The sequence below is a fragment of the Choloepus didactylus genome, chromosome X (genome assembly GCF_015220235.1).
Source record: "Choloepus didactylus isolate mChoDid1 chromosome X, mChoDid1.pri, whole genome shotgun sequence".
Classification (NCBI taxonomy): domain Eukaryota; kingdom Metazoa; phylum Chordata; class Mammalia; order Pilosa; family Megalonychidae; genus Choloepus; species Choloepus didactylus.
Genome location: NC_051334.1, coordinates 25,569,056 through 25,587,944, shown reverse-complemented (window position 1 = coordinate 25,587,944; position 18,889 = coordinate 25,569,056).

The following is an 18,889-nucleotide window of genomic DNA, read 5'->3' as shown; positions in this document are numbered from 1 at the left end:
TAACAATTCTGGAGCCACTGTACATATATATTGAAATTGAATAATTAAGAAAATGAAGTAACAGCTGAACAGTAAAATCGTTAATTTGTAATCAACTTAATGATTAAGTAAAGTAGATGGTGGGATCCAGGTTTCTCACTGTTAGGAGAGAGAGATTACAGAAAAACAAGGGGGAATGACTAAATTAATCCATGTGATTCTGGATTAGACTTGGAAACATCAGTATGAACTCATGCTTAGTTTAATATAGGTATAGGTGGATACACATAGAAATATTTATAGATATGTGTTTATACATGGTTTAATATACTGAAGTACAGTTCCTTGTCTGTCAGCTGAGAGAGCCTAGAAATAACAATACCGCAGGATCAACAAACGTACTCAGTGCCCAGAGCTTGGCTTCTAATATCATTCTCCAATAAAAGGCGCTAGGATTTTTGAAGATATGGCTAATTATAGGACTGGGGCGAGGAAAACACAAGATGAATGTGGCTTACCTTATAGTGCCAGAAAGTGAGGAGGTGCTCAAAAATATCCACAAGAGCAGGGGTATGTCAATAGGACTTTTGAAGATGTTATTTTCAATTAAGGTGTGGTCAACTGAATCAGGATGGGTGTTAATCCTATTACTGGAGGCCTTATAGAGAAGGTCACAAGGAAAAGGCCACAAGGAAGCAAGAAGCTAGAAGTCAACAGAACCTGGAAGAGAAAGGAGAAGATGCCACCATGGGTGTTGCCATGTGATGGAAAAGCCAGGGGCCCAAGGATCACAGCAGACAGCCCCAGAATGCCACAGTCTTTAGGGAGTAAGCACTGTCTTGCTGATGCCTCAATTTTTGACTTTTCCTAGTCTTGAAACCATGAGCCAATAAGTTCCAGTTGTTTAAGCCAACCCATTTAGTGGCATTTGTTATCACAGCGGGGAAACTAAGTGTGTGGACCCAAGGCCTGGGCTCCCCCTCTCTAATGGGGAAATGAGGCCCCACAGCATGTAGCAGCCTTCATGACCAAGGTAGAAGTTGAAGGTCATAAGACCTCCTCAGGGAAGAAAGTATGTACAGATGGTATCATAAACAAAGCATTGAAACTCCCCTCCCATGATCACTGTTGATAACAAACCTCCAGATCCCTGTGCCACGTGACTCTGCTGAAATACTGTTCTATCCTATGGGATGTCTTTGTCCTAAACCCCTATAAGCAGCCCTTTGCACTTTCCACCCCTGCGGAACACTAATTACATTTTCCTGAACCTGCTGCCATCGAGGACCCTCCTGTTCGTGAGTCCTAATAAACCCATGTCTCCCTCTGTGCCTGGCATCTTCTTTGTTCTTAAGGCTATGCCAACCGAAGCCCTTGAAGAGGCACATATTAACACCTAATATGTGGTAGCACTAGTCTAGGAAGTTGGAATAAGTTAGTGAATAAAACAGACACAAATGCCTGCCTTCATGGAGCATTAAAAAAAAATGAGGACCATCAGTGCAACTTTCCTTCTCTTACTTTTCTCTGGATAATGTTGCTTTCACTTCTAAAAAATTGTTTACATTCTCTCTCCTTTTCTTTCCCCAAACCCTTTCAACTCTTTTAATTATTATGGAATGCTGAAAAATGTAATTTTTCATTAATATTTAAAGGTAAATTTTATAATCTATATGTAATATGGGAAATGGTCAATCTAGTTTTAAAATAGCATTTTGTAATTGGCTGAGAAAATCTGAGAGCCACAATGTAACAATAAAAACTTTCATCAAAAGGGGACTATTTAAAAATATTTTCTCACATTTTCTGTACCTATACCTATATCCTTATCATCATCTTTGCCAAACCACTTGAAATTAAGTTGTAAATATGACTCTACATTGTAAATATGTCATCCTGTATATCTCTTAAGAATAAGGACATTCTCCTACAAACCCCAAACCTTGCATTACACACAAGAATTTAATATTAATACAATAATTTTAGTCAGTACAGAGTCCATATTCAAATTTTGCAGCATTTCCCCAAATGCTCTTTTATAGATTTTTTTTTCTGGCCAACGATAATTTACAGAATTTGGTTATCATATCTAACTTCCTTTACTCTGGAAAATTCCCACCACTCTTTTGGTTTTTTTGTGACAGTGATACTTTGAAGAGTCCAAGTCAGTTTTCTTGCAGAATGCCCCACATTCATATTTACCTAAATATTTCCTCATGATTAGATTCAGGTTAAACATTGTTTGATAAGAATGCTACAGATATAATGTTGTGTACTTCTCATTTAGTTTTATCAGAAAGCACATAATGTCAGTTTGTCTCATTATGGTTATGCTAAGTTTGAAAACTGGGTTAAGATTGTGTTTACTAGCTATCTTCATCATAGAGGTAAATTTTTTCCCATTATAATTAATAATCTATTTTTGAAATGAGACTTTGAGACCTTATTAATGTGTTGTCCTCCTACAGCATTTCACCTAATGGTTTTAGCATCTGTTGATGATTCTTGCCTAAATCAGTAAATTGCATTAGTGGTTGCAAAGTTCAGTGGTGATTTTCCAATTCTGTTGTAACATTTAAATTTGTTAGCCAGGATTTTCCTGCACTGAAGAGTTTCCTTTGCTTCATTTTTTGTTTTGAGTATTATCATGGGCTCACGGATTCTTTTTAAAATATTCAGTATAATAGTCAATGTAATAAAACCATTACCATTCTTCTTGATGTTCAAATTGTCTCAATTTGGCCAGTGGGAGCCCTGTCAAAGCAACCCATGTCCCCTTTTGGTGTGTCCTAAGGGGCTATTTTAAATGTCAAAGTAAATTTTTATTTCTTGAAACATTAAAACACAGGTTTTAATATTCCAATGTGAAAATATGTATTCTTTGATGTATCCTCTAATAACTTAGAAATGATAAATCTAGGCACATTTCTCCATTTGATGCAACAGAACGAATAGAGTAAAAAAAAAGTGATTAAGTCACTTCATGAGTCATGAACTACTCCTGACAAATCGAACATCAAACACCTGTGACACAGCTGTTCTCAGCTGTGTTTATCTCATTGCTGATCATTCTGAAAAAGTTGAAACCTTTTAATGAGGGTTAATTATAAAGGGAAAAAATCTCACAGAGTGTTCAGGAAGCTTACTAGTGTTCTTGAGTAATACTGGATGATGGGAAATGATAATTTATCACTCTACATAGTTGCTGATAAAGCTATTCTCAGTAAAGTTCTGACAATTTGTTATCATTGATATAAGGTATATTATTTTTTAGTTAACCATATCCTCCTTAGCTGAGAAACAGGCTGTGCCATCCATCAGGCAGAAAGCTCATTTAAAATTGCTGCCACATGCTTGTATCATATATTTAATCTTTGGTATTCTGTGACTACTGAACTTAGCTATTCTTGCCGTTTCTATGGAAAGAGTAAATGCTCATTATTTTGAGTGTTTTTCCCCTGGAATGTTGCATGATTATTTATAATGAATGGTTACCCCTTGGGCTTAGCTACATGAAATAATTATGTTGTCTGAGTATGATGATTTTCACAAGGAAATAAATGTCCTTCAAAGTTCCATCCCCATGCATGGCACTCATAGATGTTCAATAAATATTTATATAAGGAAAGAAATGAAGAATTAAAGAAAGAGAGTAAGGCACCGTAGAGTATAATGGTGTCTTATAAAGATGTACCTTATGCTCTCGATTGACTTTCTTCACCCCTAGCCAGGCCTGAATCCTTCATCCCTTTGTTGCAAAGCCTGGCCCTAGCTAAACTAACATAGGCAACGTAGCAGATGGGGTGGGAAGTAGAGAAAGTTGGCCAAGCCCCTCATCTGATGTAAAAGGGAAGAGAGTGAAGATAGAGGCTAAGTGAGAAATAACTCAGCATTGTGAGCTCGTAACTGAAGAGTGTCAGATTAAACAGCTTAATTATATCAGCTCATATTTAGGGGTTTACTGTGGGGAAAGAGCCTTTACAAAATATTGACGCTCCGAAGCCAGAGATATTTTTTTCAGGGATACCTCTGCGCTGATTCGATTTTCTCCCCTTGACTGAAGATGTGTTCCTGCTGGCTCTGAGCTTGGTTCAGGAACCCAGAGAGCCTAAAGTGTATAATCACTCTCCTGAACAGAAGAACTTGGATAATTAATGTAAGTTCTTCCAAAGTAGTGAGGAAAACCCTAATATAAAAATGTTTCAAAAGTACCTTAAGAAAGTTAGGCTCTTTTCTCAACTCTGATAAGACTCTACTTGCCCATAGAATGTTCCAGATGCTCCTGTAAGGAAGGAGAGGAAAAAGCTACACTACACAGAAATATGCTGCTGTTCTCTACCTAAGTGCCTGCCTTACTTCTGTTGAAGAAATTGAAAATTCACATCATATGGCTTCCTAGATATGGTTTCACTTTAATTTAGGAGCAACATCTATTCACAGCTATTGCATCTTACCACGTGAAATTTCTTTATGGCACCAGTCACTACCTGATGTGATTACTTATATTTTAAACCATTCTGTGTTCATCTATTTATTTAATTATTGGTGTTCTCTTCAATTAGAATATAAGTTCCAGGAAGGCAAGGACTTTGTATTGTTCACAGCTGTTGTCACCAAAACTAGGAATCATACCGTGGCACAGAGTACATGCTTGCTCTACATTTGTTATTGCATTGCTACCTATGTGATTATGTGGATTTAGGGACATGGAGAATTTACTTCACCCATTTATTTACCTGAAGCAGAGTACAATGCTGTTCTCATGCTAAAATGTGGCTCAGCCTCATTTGAGTCACCCTTATGAGGGCAGAGAATGGACTTGGGATAAAGTGAGATCTTTGTCATGGTAATTGAAGTCTGTCTTTATTCTGAGAATCATACCTCTTGCTCCATCCCCTCAACCTCAGACTTGAGTATTGTGTGTGAACTGGGACACATCCATTTTGGCTTCCCTTTTGCATTATTACTTTTTCTTCTTTGTGTGTGGATAGAAGGGGTCAGTGGATTTTCACTCCGCAACACTCAGCATTCATTCTGATCAATAGTGACTTACTCCTAGAGAAATGCCAGACACTCTTATTGGTCAATTGAAGAAGGCATTTCTTTTTGTTTGCTGCCTGTCCTGCTGGGATGTATAAAATTAAATGTGTTTCCATGATTATAGCCCTCAACCTCTTGAGGGCTGGGTATCTACTCTAGTCCTCTCATTTCTCATTAGCAGGCAATTCATCCTAGCCACTTGATCATATTAGTCAACAATAGTAGGTATGGCCGGGGGATATGAGGGGTTGAGGGAGATATTTCAAGGGATTATAACAAGAGGGAAACCCCCCTCCAGGATGTCAGGACATAGAGGTAGGATATGGAAATGCTTCTAGATTCCAAACCCTGAAGTTTACCTTACAAGAAAATCAAGAAAAAGCTCTCAGGAATTTTAACTCCACTTCACATAGGGGTAAACCTAGCCAGGTATTTGCCCAGCTTGACTTTCACCACTAACCACATCTGACTTTGAGAATTAAATTTCCTAATAAAATACTTCTAAAGAAACAGATCTAAAACTCTCACTGCATAAGGAGCATTAGAGTCTTTCATAGATGAGAACGTTGAAGGAAAAGCAAGCACAAGAAGGCATTACCTAAGCCAAGAACAGGAAAGATTCAAAGATGCAAAAAGAGGACTAAGTAGGAAAAGGAAATCTTTAAAATGTCTTTGAAGATATTAATATGTTTAATCATCTCATAGCAACCAAAGCCCTTCATTATATAATATCAAGTTATTTTTTCATAATAATTTCATGGTACTGTACTCTTTGCTCTGGTTATACTTTAGATCATGCATAATATGCATATTTATGCTTATATGCATTTGCTAATAGTGTTCCCTCTACCTGGAATTATTTTCTCTATCATCTCCTTTCTCCAAGTAGAAAAATAATTTTCATATTTGCAGCTTATATGAAGTATATATTATTGTCCTCTCCTTTATAGATGTGGAAACTAAAACTAATAAAGTTTAAGTAGTTTTTCTCCCAATTTAAGAGCAGTTAGCTCTACATCTATAGTGGTATAAGATAAAATGTTTGACTTAAATATATTTCAGGACATAAAATCTATGCTCAATAAAATGTTAATCAAAATTTATTTATGACTCCCTCTTTCACTTAAGTTCGCTCCATATCAGACTTTGTGGTGAACAAAATATGCAGAAAAAGGATAAGGATGATGGTGATTATTTATCTTCCAAATTTAACAACAGCAGAAAGGTGAGCAACTTCTCCTACTTGACAAAAGTCAGTCCAGAAATGATATACTCCCAGCCCCAGGTAACTTGGTCTCATCTGTTTCACCTTTAGCTTAGCAATCATGATAACCCACCCACCTGTATTATTCTTTTCCCTTTGCCCTCTTTATTCCACCAAATAGCTACTAAACTCCAGAAGAAATTGTTCCCAGAAAAGTGCCACAATTTGAGAATATACAAGCATTTTACATAGTCCAGCATTCTAGGGGAAAAAGTCCTAAATAAAAACAATTTGAAAACCATACCAGATAATGATGATGATTATGATGATAAAGATGATGATAATAATAATATAAGAACAAGGGAATAACCTGTCTTCCCTAGTTATGAATTTATCATCTTTCCTTTTTCCATTGGGCCTCTTTTAATTTCATCTGTGTATTGTGAAACTGTTTCATCCTTCCATACCATGATTAACTGAGTATAATCAGGAAAAGTAAAACCCACAGAATGATTTTAAAATAGGGAACAAACATTAGAGCATGTACTTTTAAGCAATGACTTTATTTTAAAACACAAATGGCAGTATATAAATGAATAATAGTTATGACAAGATGAAACAAAGTATTTAAACAAATATGGGGATGTTTCCCAAATAGTATTTCATCAAAGAAAAATGTAGTTGTAAGTAAATTAATTAATAATTGTCCTATTTATTCTAAAACAATCTTGTATTCTGTTTTTTTTCTGTCTGGCGTTAGATTTATGCTTTTGTTTCCTATTGACAAAGATTGACTAAATATTGCCCCAGTGTAATTTTCCTGTAGCATTAATTATAAATGTCTCACTGGAATAATGTGAAAGCAAAAATTCATTTGGAAAGCCGATCACCTAGACTACACACTAATAAATTAAAATCAACAGATGAGAAATTAACCCCTTTCTCATAAATAAAAATATCTTTCTTGATCCATTTGAATTCACATGTCACAAGATTCACGGTCTAGGATTTAATTTCCATAATACATTAATATTATTAATATCTATTAAATGCATTTAAACTCTGTTTCAAACTATCCTATCCTGGGTGATACAGTATATCACATACATAGCAGAAATGTTAAACAAATTGTGATTTTGTAATTAAGATAAAATACTCACGTGCTTGATTTACAGAAGTTAATTAAATCTTAAGCAAAAAAAAAAAAAGATAAGGAATACACACACACAAACGTGTGTACAAGTAAAATGGGAAATCTGAACAAGGTCAGTGGATTGTATCAATGTCAACTTCCTGGTTGTGATATTGTATATCATTTTGCAAGATGTTACCATTGGGGGAAACTGAATAAAGGGTACATGGGAGCATTCTGCATTGTTGCTCTCTGTATTGTTTATTACAACCACATGTTGTACAATGATCTCAAAATATGAAGTTTACTTAAAAATGTATAAGAAAAAAATTGCCTTGTATTTGACAGAGAAAGAGAGGGGCAAAAAGAGCTTTGAGATATGGGAATTGAGGAGAGTCAAGTATGAGAACTTAAAATCACAGAGACAGTGGGGCTGCATTCAAGAGGCAGGAGTCCTGTATTCAAAGTTGATAGTTCAGAAGTTACCTGGCTGAGTCAACAGTGTACATCCTTATACACTCAGGAATGTTCCCATAGATTTCTTGTTTTTGGTTTTGTTTCTTCTTAGTTAGGCTGAAATAAGGTCAATCTTAATATAAGCTTATCCTAAATCATCCATGTTGCTTTGTGCCACAATGCCCATGATAGAAGGCAGAAGTTGGCAGGGTATAAAATTGGGGAAAATATCAAAGATTAATCCATCAATTATATATATAGCACCTTTGAAAGTTAATTTTTTGAAAGTTAATGTTTCTGATAAAATGCTATTAATTTTATGGAGACATCCATTCTCTCTAAATTCATCTATGATACTGTCATTCTCAATCAAAGTATCAGGAGACTTCTATTATACAGTCCAACAAGCTAAATCTAGATCTAGAGTTCATGGGTGTGCCAGTTTGGATGCATTATGTCCCTCAAAATGCCATGTTCTTTAATGCAGTCTTGTGGAGGCAGACTTATTAGTGTTGATTAGGTTGGAATCTTTGGATTAGGTTGTTTCCATGGAGATGTGACTCACCCAACAGTGGGTAATACCTTTGATTAGATTATTTCCATAGAGGTGTGGCCCCGCCCATTTAGTGTGGGTCTTGATTTAATCACTGGATTACTATATAAGAAAGAGTTCACAGACAGAAGCAGCTCACTGCTACAGCTTAGAGAGACATTTTGAAGACAGCCTTTGAAAGCTATTGCTGACATTTTGGAAAATGCCATTTTGAAATGCAACCTGGGAGCAAGCAGACGCCAGCCACATGCCTTCCCAGCTAACAGAGGTTTTCTGAATGCCAAAGGCCTTTCTCCGGTGAAGGTAACCTATTGTTGATGCCTTACCTTGGACGCTTGATGGCCTTAAGACTGTAACTGTGTAATCAAATAAACCCCCTTTATAAAAGCCGATCCATTTCTGGTGTTTTGCATAATGGCAGCATTAGCAAATCGTAACAATGGGAAAGCAGGAAAGAAAACATGAGAACTGTCAAGAAATATTATTAAAAGAAAAATAACGGGTACTAGCGTTATTTGAAATCAAAAAATGCTGTCAAGCTATAGTAACTGAAACAATGTGGACTTAGTGGTAGAATAGACAAAAGGTGAGGACACAGTATAGAAAATTTAGAAATCAACCCATGTATAGATAGGAATTCAATGTATGATAAAGGAGCAATTCAAATAATTGGAGAGATGATATTCTTACTAACAATAGATTGAATGATGTTTGAAGAAAACCCATCATTTAACTGATTTAAAAACAATTATAAGTAATAATAGATCTAATTCATATCTATACCAACCTAATTTTCTCATGGATTATGTATTTATACATAAAGAGCAAAATTACACAAGTTACAGAAGTGTTTATAACATGTAAAGGGCTGGCGTTCTGAAAGAAATAATGCACACAAACAAAAAGAAAGGAAAAAAAATCTCATTAAGTTAAATATATTTAATGTTATGAAAATATAAACAAAATAACAATTGCACAAAAAATGATGAAATTAATGAAGTTAAAAAGCAAGAAAATGAGTGGAAGTAAATATTACTAGCAATGGGCTCACTGCTTGATGTGCACAGAAGCTAACACTGTGACACCAGGATTTTCAGAAAACAGAGTTTTATTGCAAGGTTGACTGGCAAAAAGATAGGAGGCAAGCTCAAATCTGTCTCCCTAATCCAAGAACTATAGGATATTTATAGGATGGAAACAAAGGAAGGTGTGGACAGTGATAGGGATTCAGGTTGGCCTATTCTCATTGGTCATTTATAGAACTGTTTATGTATGGCTGACATATACCAGAGGGCCAGAGCTTATCTTCTTTGTTGAGGGACCCTTGACATTTCATTTGCTTCAGACAACTTCTCATCCCCATATTTTTGGTTCCGAGGAATAGTTTTTGTTCCTAGTGTTTTGGGTCATTCAAAGGGCAAGCAGCTGTATGTTTGTGCATTCTTTGGTTTCCTACTTGCAGCTAAGTTTGACTGCCTGTAAAACTAGTTCAGGAGAATAAGAAAGAGTGCTGGGGCGTGCAGATCACGTTTCACATCACATCAGAGCTGTGGAATTTCCTCTCTTCTGGGGGAGGCCTGTGAAGATGAATTTGGTTTAAGTTTTCTGAGTGTTTTTATCAAGAAAGCATGCTGGGACCCTACAATCCGGACTCGGGCAAGATGGCGGCATAGAGAGGAGTGGAAGCTAAGTAGTCCCCCTGGAACAACTACAAAAAACCAGAAACAACTAGTAAATAACCCAGAATAACTGCGGGGGGACAAACGAGACCATCCATTCATCATACACCAACCTGAATTGGGAGGAATGCCCGAGAACACAGCATAAAATCTGTAAGTAAAACCTGCGGAACCAGGTCGGGAGACCCCCTCCCCCATAGCCCGAGCTGCAAAGCCTCGTGGTGCCACAGAGAAGCTCTCTCCCAGCAAGCGAATATAGCTCAGCTGAGCTCCAACTGGGGTTTTAAGTAGCGAGTGTGAACTGCTCACTACAGGTACGCAGCCCCAAAAAACACACAGAGGCTTTGGGTGATGACTGACCTGGGAGAGCTGGAGGGTCGCCTTGGACTCGGTCTGAAGGGGACTATCTGTTTCTTCTTTGGCTCAGTGGAGAAAGCCCCAGTCATTTTCAGTTTCCAGGGCTGTGACTCTGGGAAGGGTGGAGACACCACAAGCAGAGAGAGAGACCATTGAAATGCTAATGACCTCCACCTGGGGGGTCTATCTTCTCTAGGAGGAAAGGGGTGGGGCCCTTTCCATTCAGAACCAGACCCCAGAGCCTGGGGGAACACGGCCATACCTCCTCACACCAGTCAAGAATTATAGGCTAACAGGTGTCACCTGCTGGGCAGAAAAGCACAGTGACCCGAGGCATCAAAGGGTGGAGCAATTTTCTAAGACACATCCTCAGGGAAATCAGATACTGAATATTTCTTCCCTCTGGGACCTGAGCCTGTTCTGGTCTGGGAAAACCTGATTTGGATAACCAAGGAAACCATGCCTAGACAACAGAAAATTACAACCTACACTAAGAAAAACAAAGTTATGGCCCAGTCAAAGGAACAAACGTACACTTCAACTGAGATACAGGAATTTAAACAACTAATGCTAAATCAATTCAAAAAGTTTAGAGAAGATATTGCAAAAGAGATAGAGGCTGTAAAGGAAGCACTGGACATGTATACGGCAGAAATCAAAAGTTCAAAAAAAACAACTAGTAGAATCTATGGAAATGAAAGGCACAACACAAGAGATAAAAGACACAATGGAAACATACAACAGCAGATCTCAAGAGGCAGAAGAAAACACTCAGGAACTGGAGAACAAAACACCTGAAAGCCTACACGCAAAGGAGCAGATGGAGAAAAGAATGAAAAAATATGAGCAACGTCTCCGGAAACTCAAGGATGAAACAAAGTACAATGTACATATCATTGGTGTCCCAGAAGGAGAAGAGAAGGGAAAGGGGGCAGAAGCAATAATAGAGGAAATAATTAATGAAAATTTCCCATCTCTTATGAAAGACATAAAATTACAGATCCAAGAAGCGCAGCGTACTCCAAACAGAAGAGATATAAATAGACCTACGCCAAGACACTTAATAATCAGATTATCAAATGTCAAAGACAAAGAGAGAATCCTGAAAGCAGCAAGAGAAAAGTGATCCATTACATACAAAGGAAGCTTAATAAGACTATGTGTGGATCTCTCAGCAGAAACCATGGAGGCAAGAAGGAAGTGGTGTGATATATTTAAGATACTGAAAGAGAAAAACCGCCAACCAAGAATCCTGTATCCAGCAAAGCTGTCCTTTGAATATGAGGGAGAGCTCAAAATATTTTCTGACAAACAGACAATGAGAGACTTTGTGAACAAGACACCTGTCCTACAGGAAATACTAAAGGGAGCACTACACGGTGATAGAAGACAGGAGTGTGTGGTTTGGAACACAATTTGGGGAGATGGTAGCACAACAATGTAAGTACACTGAACAAAGGTAACTATGAATACGGTTGAGAGAGGAAGGTGGGGAGCATGTGAGACACCACAAGAAAGGAGGAAAGATAAAGACTGGGACTGTGTAACTTGGTGAAATCTAGAGTATTCAACAATTGTGATAAAATGTACAAATATGTTCTTTTACGAGGGAGAACAAGCAAATGGCAACCTTGCAAGGTGTTAAAAATGGGGAGGCACTGGGGGAGGGATGCAATCAGCATAAACTAGAGACTGTAACTAATAGAATCATTGTATTATGCTTCCTTTAATGTAACAAAGGTGATATACCAAGGTGAATGCAGATAAGAGGGGGGGATAGGGGAGGCATGTTAGACACTTGACATTGGTGGTATTGTCTGATTCTTTATTCTACTTTGATTTAAGGTTATTTTTCCTTTTGCTGCTTCCTAGCTATCATTTTTTTGTTTCCTCTTTCTTTTGCCTCTCTACCCTCTTTGACTCTCCCTCCTGCCTTGTGGAAGAAATGTAGATGCTCTTGCTTAGTATGAGCAGAATGTTCAATTAGGATGAACTTAAATGTTTGGAAATGAACAGGGGTGTTGGTAGCAAGATGTGAGAATAACTAACAGCGCCGAATGGTGTGTGAATGAGGTGGAAAGGGGAAGCTCAGAGTCATATATGTCACCAGAAGGAAAGTTGGAGGTCAAAAGATGGAAATGTATAAAACTGAATCCTATGGTGGGCAATGTCCATGATCAACTGTACAAATACTAGAAATCACTTCATGAACCAGAACGAATGTATGACAATACAATTAGAAGTTAATAATAGAGGGGCATATAGGGAAGAACTATATACCTATTACAAACTATATACTACAGTTAGTAGTAGTTCAACATTTTTTCATAAACAGTAACAAGCGTACTATATCAGTACTAGGAGTCAACAATTGAGGGGGGTTGTTTAGGGATAGGGGAGATTTAGAGTTTCCTTTTCTTTTTTCTTTTTTCATCTTTCACTTTATTTCTTATCTGGAGTAATGAAAAGTTTCTAAAAATTGAACGAAAATTAAGTGTGATGGATGCACAGCTGTATGAGGGTACCCAGGGGCAAGTGATTGTACACTTTAGATCTTTGGATAATTGTATGGTATCTGAACAATCTCAATAAAAATGAAAAAAAAAAATAGTTCAGGAAAGAATTTTAGTTATGGGAGGGGAAGAAATTCTGATAAGTAGGTTTTGGCCTGAATCCTGATTTTAGTTATGACGGTAATTCAGGACTCCTGGCTATCTTTCTCATGGTTTCATATGCATTTGTCACATACATAAGAGGCAGATGATTATCCACAGCATCTTTAAAATTCCTTTAAATCAATAAGGAAAAGGCAGTACATATTGGGAAAAACATACTACAATGCAAATTGTGAAATAACAAATACAAATGACAATGAACATATTGCTAGTGCTCAGCCAGCCTAGAAATCAGGAGAATTCCAATAATGAGACAAGATAATTTTGACCCTCAGATCACCATAGATTTAAGAGTTTGATAATTTTGAATGACATAAAGGAGTAGAAAGTATAGCTCTTTCAAATTATATTGATTGGGGGGAACACTGTTGAAATGAATTCAGTTTCGCCAGATCTACCAAGATTTTGAAATACTGATCTCCTGACACCGCAGTAATATATCTAATGATCTATCCTTTAAGAATATTTACGTAACAAACACAAAAATAGCATATAAGAGAGGCGGCAACAAGATGATGATAGAATACATCCCCTGAAAAAGCCTCCCCAGAGATTTAGTGAATAGAAGGGCAGATCCCACTTGCTTAGGACTCTGGAGAACACTAGAGAATGTGGAGACTGGAGAAGGACTCCAAAAATGCTGAACCGAAGAAACAAAAATCTCAGTTAGGAAAATTCTGTCCAGGATGCCTGTTGGTTCCCATTCTCCTCCCTCTTACTCGGTCTCATGCAGCTTGGGAGTCACACAGAGGCAGCACAGCCTGGGTCCCTTTCACCACAGACTGAGATGGTAGAGCAATTCACAGCAGTGAGTTAGAACTCCATGCATATCCAGGCACAGGGATCTAAGTTCACAGACATTCAAGGCAGAACACCTGCTGCAGAGGAATGCTGCAATAACAAAAGAACCCCCAGGGGATAAAAAAGGGGCTGGGGAGAGACAGCAATAGAAAGGCTGGGAAGAACTGTTTGGCCCTCAATCTAGTTTCAGTCAGCTGGACACCTAAAGGCAAAATGGACTTTTATGAAGTGACCCACCTTTCTAGATTGACCCCATGTGGCTCCCTGAGGCAGGATACCCTAATGGGGTGAAAAGCAGAGACAGAAAAACTGCTCAGAAAAAAAGGGGGTGTTAAAATGAACTGGTATAAGATAGGACAGGTCCCAGAACTGAAAACTATAAGGAAAAGAGGTCACTGAGTGAGGGAGAGAATTTTAAAAAATCATAGGGGCGGGGAGAAAAGTCTGCATGTGCACGCATGCGCGCACACACACACACCCGAAAACAAAAAACAGAACATATCAAGATTCCTGGAGAAGGAACAGAGGAAAAGAAGCTTTCTCCTGAATATGAAATAATTGCACAAATAGTGCAATCATAAAAATTGCACCACATATCCACGGCAAGATTTGGACAAAGAAGAGCTGAAAAAATCTGAACAGTTAAACACTGGCTATTCTAAAGGTCTAGAATATGTTAGACCAAGCATGAAAAAAAGCTTTAACAGAAAGTCAACCAACAATAAAATCCTAGACAGGAGGGAGAAACAGATCAAGATTCCTGGAGAAGGAACAGAGGAAAGGAAACTTTCTCCTAGAGTTGAAACAATTGAACAAAAAGTGCAAAAAAAAAAAAAAAAAAAAATTGTACCACATATCCAGGGCAAGAATCAGATGAAGAAGAGCTGAGGAAGTCTGAATAGTTAAACGCAAACTACTCTAAGGTCCAGAATAAGTTGGACCAAGCCTCAAAGAAGAGCCTTAACACAAAGCAACTCAACAATAAAAACCCTAGACAGGAAGGAGAAACAGATGCTTAGAGTTAACTCATCAAGATAATCAGATGCCTAGGCCTCAGCAAAAATTTACAAGCCATACTAAGAAACAGAAAGATATGGCTTAGCCAAGGGAACAAATTAAAACTTCAGAGGAGACACAGAAGTTGAAACAACTAATCAAAGATGTTCAAACAAATCTCCTAAATCAATTTAAGGAGATGAAGGAAAATACGCATGAAGAAATAGAGGATATTTGGAAGAACATGTGTGGAGATAAAATGAATTTGAAAATATAAAAGGAAATGCAGAAATTATGAGAATGAAAGGCAAAATTACTAGTAGAGATTAAAAGTACACAAGAGGCACATAGCAGCAGATTTGAACAGGCAGAAGAAAGAATTAGCAAACTAGAAGATAGGACAATTGAAATTATATAGTCCGAAAAGCAGGTAGATAAAAGAAAAGAAAAATTGAGCAGTGTCTCAGGGATTTGAGTGATAGCACAAAGTGCACAAACATATGCTTCATGGATATCCCAGAAGGAGAAGAGAAGGGAAAAGGGGCAGAAAGAATATTTGAGGAAATAATAGCTGAAAACTTGCAAACTCTTATGGAAGACATAAATATTCATGTCCAGGAGGCTCAATGTACTCCAAACAGAAGGAATCCTAATAGACCTACTTTGAGACATGTACTAATTAGAATGTCAAATACCAAAGATAAAGAGAAAATTCTGAAAGCAGCAAGAGAAAAGCAATTCATCACATACAAGGGATCCTCAATAAGACTAAGTTCCGATTTCTCATCAGACAGCATGGAGGAGATGAGGCAGCGGTATGATATATTTAAGGTACTGAAACAGAAAAACTTCTAGCCCCAAATTCTTTATCGAGCAAAACATGTCCTTCAAAAATGAGGGAGAGACTTCTAGGAAGATGGTGGAGTAGGTGAGGTGGAATGGGCTTCTCCTCTGTGAAAGAAACTAGAGAGGGGGTGATAGAGGACACCCAAGACCATGGTTTCAGGGTGTGACTGGTCATAGAAGGTCCCCCACAGTATGTGGAGGGGATGCTGACAAAAACACAAGAGAGTGGGGTAAGTTTGTTCTGCTTGGGACCACAACCCTGGTGGGCAGCAGCAAGACTGCCACAGGGCAAGGGAGTGAGCAACAGCTCTCCAAATCCCGTGCACCTAACTTAGGGAGGTGATCCTCCACAGCCAGACGGCCAGGAACTCCCATGAAGGAACCCAGGAGGCAACATTTTCTCTCCCCCGACAGAAGTCTGAGGCATCCACTGGCAAGAGGTGGGGAAAGGAGAGGGTGCCATACCAACGATCAGGAACCCCTCCCACACCCCAGAGACTCATGGGTGCATGGCAGGCAGTGAGTGGGGCATGTTCCATCTGTAGGATGCCCTTGAGCAGACTCCCTGCCCAACTGCTCCCGGCCCACATGGAAGCCCCAGGGCCGGCAGCCCCCAGAGCACACAGAGAACTGGTGCACTGATTGGTTACCTAGCTGGTTTGCACTCTGCCCATCACAGCAGAGATGTTTGTGGAAGCTCAGCTCTAAAGCACCACCTGCCGGTAGCATTGGAAAACTGCACTCCAGCAAACTATAGCCCAAGAGCGCCACCTGCTGATGGGATTGGGAAACTGCACTCCAGCAAGCTGTAGCTCTCCCAAATTATATATTAAAGCTCAAATAATCCTGCATTTCTCAAAATAATCTTATCAAGATGAGCAAATGTCCCTAATCCAAAAGAAAATCACAAAGCACTTGAAGACTCTAGAAGTTATGGACAAGCCAAATGAACAAATTTAAAATGAGGGAGAGTTTAAAATATTTACAGAAATATAGAAACTGGGAGAGTTGGTCAATAAGAGACCTGACCTACAAGAATAACAAAGGGAATTCTGCAGGTTGAAAGGAAAAGAGAGGAAAGAGCGGCTTGGAGTAGTGTGAACAAATGAAGATTATCAGTAAGGCTAACAAAAAGAGTAAATGCAAATCCCAATAGTATGGGATCATCAATAGCACTGTATCATTAATAGTACTATATACAACTCTACTTTTTACTTGATCTAAGAGTTAGAATACAATTGAACAGGAAAGAGGCATATTTCCTGGTAAACGATGTGCAAAATATGAAGTGATAAAGTGAGATAAAGCAACATAAAGAGGGGAAACAGAGGGATGTGGGAGCAGGGAACATGCATGCTATTGAAGCTAAGTTGGTATCTTTTCAAATTATTAGATTATAGATGTAGGTCCTGTAATAAAATCCCCAAGGTCACAACAAAGAAGGTATTTTAAAAATAAACAGAAACAGAAATGAGAAAGGGATCAGTCAAATATATCACAGAAAATCAAGTATACCAAAAAGGTGGTTGCAGTAAAGGAAAAGAGAGACCAAAAAAAGATATGACATATAAAAACCAAAGGACAAAATGGCCAAAGTAAGTACTGCCTTTACAGAAATAACACTGAAAGTAATGGATTAAACTCCCCAATCCAAAGACACAGATTGGCAGAATAGACAAAAAAGCATGATGAAAGCATGATAAAAAAGTTGAGACAACTATATGTTGTTCACAAGAGACTGCCTTAGACCCAAAGACATAACTAGGCTGAAAGTGAAAGGTTGGAAAAAGATATTCCATGCAAACAGTAACCAAAAAAGAGTTGAAATAGCTATACTAGTATCAGAAAATGTAGACCTTAAGACAAAAGGTGTTAGAGACAAAGAAGGACACTATATGTTAATAAAAGAGGCAATCCACCAAGAAGAAATAGCAATCATAAATATTTCTGCACCTAACCACAGTGCCTTAGAATACATGAGGCAAACACTGGCAAAACCAAAGAGAGAAATACACACCTCTACAAGCAATACTTGGAGACTTCAATTCACCACTCTCATCAATAGAACAACTGGACAGAGGATCAATAAGGAAAGAGAGATCTTTAATAATATGATAGATGAGCTAGACCTAACACAAATATATAGAACATTGTACCCCAATACTGTAGGATTTACATTCTTCTCAAGTGCACATGGATCATTCTCCAGGATAGATCACAAGTTGGGTCACAAAACAAATCTAAATAAATATAGAATGATTGAAATCATACAAAACATCTTCTCTGACTACAATGGAAATCAATAATAGGCAGAGAACTGGGAAATACACAATATATGGAAATTAAATAACACTCTCTTAAAGAATCAGTCAAAGTAAAAATTGTAAGGGAAATCAGTTAATATCTTGAGATGGAAAAAATGAGAACACAACATACCAAAACATATGGGATGCTGTGGAGGCACTGCTGACAGGGAAATTTATAGCCCTAAATACTTACACTAATAGAGAATAAAGAGATACAATGAAAGATCTAACTTCACACCTGGAGGACTAGAAGAAGAATAGTAAACTAACATTAAAGCAAGCAGAAGGAAAGAAATAACAAAGATTAGAGCAAAAATAAATGAAATTGAGAATAAAATAACAATAGAGAGAACTAAGAAAACCAAAAGTTGTTTCTTTGAAAATAGCCATAAAATTGACAATATTTTAGGTAGACTGACAAAGAAAAAAAGAAAATGCAAATAAATAAAATCAGAAATGAGAGAGGGGACATTACTACTGACTCCACAGAAATAAAAAGGATCATAAGCAGATACTATGAACAACTGTAGAAAACCTACAAGAAAGAAATTTACAGACCAATTTCTGGCATGAGTATAGATGCAAACCCTCAACAAAACACTTGCAACTTAAATCCAACAGCTTATCAAAAGTATTATATACCATAATCAGTTTGCTTTTATCCCAGTTATGCAAGGCTGGCTCAACACAAGGAAATCAATTAATGTAATACATCATATCAACAAAACAGAAAGAAAAAAACCCACATGATCCTCTCGATGCAGAAAAGGCATTTGACAAAGTTCAGCACCCTTTCTTGATAAAACCACTTTGAAAAACATGAAGAGAAGGAAACTTCCTCAATATGATAAAGAACATATATGAA